The sequence below is a fragment of the Gnatocerus cornutus genome, unplaced genomic scaffold, assembly GCF_029298725.1.
Source record: "Gnatocerus cornutus isolate USDA-ARS CGAHR unplaced genomic scaffold, icGnaCorn1.1 ctg00000023.1, whole genome shotgun sequence".
In the NCBI taxonomy this organism is placed as follows: domain Eukaryota; kingdom Metazoa; phylum Arthropoda; class Insecta; order Coleoptera; family Tenebrionidae; genus Gnatocerus; species Gnatocerus cornutus.
Window position 1 is genome coordinate 4,277,545 of NW_028275375.1, and position 3,959 is coordinate 4,281,503.

Sequence of the window (3,959 nt, forward strand, 5' to 3'; positions counted from 1 at the left end):
CCCTCATGGTTCATTTAGATTAGTTTAAACCTGTTGCAACTGCATTCTTTGGATAACGAACCCATTTCTATAGTGTGAAATGTTACATCTTGCAAGCGGTCTTATTCTTTAAAGTCTGACTAATGGTCGGATAAAATTAAATTTTTAACGGAGAATTTTTAACCATTCCCAAAATAAACAGATTTGAAGTTTTATTTTTGATGCAAACAATTCAAATCTGGTTAATTTTTGCTAAAAACTTGTAGTTCATAATTTTGGACCATTTTCTTGTAAATTTTATGTGTTAAAAGTTAAAAATTAGTACTTGCAAATATTTTCAAAATTAAAGAAAGGTTCAGATTTTTTTTAATTTTTTGCAGTTTCCAAATTTCCACTCTTGAAGATAAAATTTCTAATTTTCCCCAGATGCTCACATTTCGTTGTTTGGTACAATTTTCTCGTTAATTTGATCTCTAAGAAGCTATAAACGAGAAAATATCTAAATTTCCACAGAATTAAGAAAGATACGAATTTTTACGTTTGTTCAAACATCTCAAATTTTTGATAAAGTCAAATAAAATTATTTTTTTTTGCGTAAGGCTTTTGTTCCATGATTTTGGGGTCACTTTCTTGTAAATTTGATCTACAAAAAGAAAAAAAAACAACAATTTTCTAAATATTCACTGAATTAAGAAAAATTCAAATTTTTAAAAATGTTGGAAATTTTACAAATTTCAACATTTTCAATTAAATTCCTAATTTTGTCTGAACGCTTCTATACAATAATCTGGTACCATTTTCTTGTAAATTTAATCTGGTAAAAGCCAGAAACCAGCACTTTTGCAAATAACCACAGAATTAAGAACGATAGAAATTTTAAAATTTTTCGCAAAATTTCCAAATCTTGACTCTTAAAGAGAAAATTTCTAATTTTTGCCAGAAGGTCACATTTTGTAGTTTGGTTCAATTTTCTTGTTAATTCAATTTCTAGGAAGCAACAAACGAGGAACTTTCAAAATTTTCACAGAATTAAGAAAGATGCGAATTTTTAAGTTTGTCTAAACATACCAAATTTTTAACAATTTAAAATAAAATTAATATTTTTTGTTTAAACATTTTGCTCCATGATTTGGGATCATTTTCTTGCAAATTTCATCCACAGAAAGACAAAATACGAGCAATTTTTCAAATATTCACAGAATTAAGAAAAATTCGATTTTTTAAAAATGTTGGAAATTGTTCAAATCTCGACTTTTTTTTTATTAAATTTCTAATTTTGCCTGAACGGATCTATACGATCATTTGGTACCATTTTCTTGTAAGTTCTGTCTGTTAAAATCCAGAAACAAACATTTTTGCAAATAACCACAATATTAAAAAAGATACAATTTTTTTTGAATTTGTAGCGAAATTTTCAAATCTCGACTCTTGAAGATAAAATTTCTAATTTTCACTAAAAGTTTACATTTCGTTGTTTGGTACAATTTTCTCATTGACTTGATCTGTAGAAAACTAAAAACGAGGAATTTTCTAAATTTCCACAGAATTACGAAAAATACGAATTTTTAAGTTTGTCTAAACATCCCAAATTATCAACCATTTAAAATAAAATTTATATTTTTTGCAGAAATTTTTTACTCCATGATTTGAAACTAATTTCTTGTAAATTTGATCTACAGAAAGTCAAAAAACAAGAAATTTTCTAAATATCTACAAAATCAACAAAATTTCGAATTTTTTAATTTATTGGAAATTCTCTAATTTCGATTTTTTTTATTAAATTTCTAAGTTTGCCTGAACGTCTTTATACGATAATTTGATAACATTTTCTCGTAATTTCGATCTGTTAAAAGCCAGAAACAAACACTTATGAATATAACCACAGAATTAAGAAAGATACAAATTTTTAGGTTTGTCTAAACATCCCAAATTTTTAACAATTTGAAACAAAATTTATATTTTTTGTTTAAACCTTTTGCTTCTGATTTGGGGCAATTTTCTTGTAAATTTCATCCACAGAAAGAAAAAAAATCGAGAAATTTTCCAAATAACCACAGGATTAAAAAAAATAGAAATTTTAAAATTTGTTGCAAAATTTGCAAATGTTGATTCTTGGAGATAAAAATTTTAATTTTTACCCAAAGCTCACATTTTGTTATTTGGTTCCATTTTCTGGTTAATTTGATCTCTATGAATCTAAAAATTTTCTGAATTTGCACGGAATAAAGAAAGATACGAATTTTTAAGTTTGTCTAAACATCCCAAATTTTCAATAACTTGAAATAAAATTTATATTTTTTGTTTATACCTTTTGCTTCATGATTTGGGACCATTTTCTTGCCAATTTTATCTACAAAAAGAAAAAAAACGAGCAATTTTCCAAATATGCAAAGAATTAAGAAAAATTCGAATTTTTAAAAATGTTGGAAAATTTTCAAATCTCGACTTTTTTTATGAAATTGATAATTTTGCCTTCACACTTCCATACGATATTTTGTTACCACTTTCTTGTAAATTCGATCTGTTTATAAGCAAGATACAAGCACTTTTGCAAATAACCACAGAATTAAAAAAGATACAAATTTTTAAATTAGTTGCAAAATTTCCACAAACCGACTCTTGCAGATAAAATTTCTAACTTTCACCAGAAACTCAAATTTCATGATTTGGTACCATTTTTTCGTTAATTTTATGTAAATAAAACTATAAACAAGGAATTTTCTAAATTTCTACAGAATTAAGAAAGATACGAATTTTGAAGTTTGTCTAAACATCCCAAACTTTTGTTAAATTCAAATAAAATTTATAAGTTTTATTCACAGCCCTCACTCACTCATTTAATTCTCTTTTCTTATAAATTAGAACCATAGAAAGGCAGAAACGAGCGATTTCCCAAATATCTACAGAATTAAAAAAATACGAATTTTATTTTTTTTTAATTTTAAATCTGAACCTTACAAAATAAATAAAATTCCATTTTTTTAAGAAGTTTCTGTAGTCAAATTTAATCGGTTAAAAGACCAAAACGAAAATTTTCAAAATATTTGCAGAACTAAAGATCAAATTAATTTATAAATTAAAAAAATAAATAACAAAAATGGTGGATGCGCCGGTTTAATTTTCCCCAATTAAAACTCATATTTTTTGCTAGAGGCATCAGTTATATGAAAATTATCGATTTTTATCTAGCTTTAAGTCGTTCAAACTCAAGAACAACAATAAAAACAGTACACTTTTTTTTATTGAAATTCAGTAAATTAATTTCAGAAAAATTATAAATTCAAAATTTGATCAAATTTGAGCTGGAGAAGTGAAGAGTCATTTCTAAAGAAGAAAGAACCTCTGATTCCGAATCTGAAGTCCGTTTTGCTCCATCAGGTCCGGATTGAGAAATATTTTTAAAACCATGTTTTTCGATTCTACTTACAAAACTGTATTTTCTTCGATTTTTCTTGAAAACGTGCAGGTATGGAATTGCTCGACTGTGTTTTGGAAACCCAACTTAATAACCTTTCCAACGACCTATAAGTTACAGAACAAAAAACGTTAAAAAAAATTCAAAAAATTAAAACTTTGCCATTGCCACTGCGGAATTTGTTGGCGTCGCGCCGCGCGCTCTAGTGTGTCCGCGCCTTTAGAAATTTCCCTCTCATTTCATTAAAATCCCCAACTCGTCCTTCCGCTAATTCGCTCAAGGACTATTAAAATTAAAAAATCGTCAAGGCACAACAAAGCAAACGACTTTTTGCACGAAAGCACACTCGCACCTCCTCGCTTTAAGCTTTTTATTGGATTACCTAATGCGATAATAATAATAGCCTCACGTTCGTCCTCGCTTTAACATTTCCAAGTAAAACTAAAAAGAATGTTCTTATAATACATACAATTCTTGATAACCGCCTATCATAAAAATTATCCAATTCAGTCAGCAAAAAAATTATCTCATCCTAAGTTCCGTCACCTCCCGAGAAACGCAACAC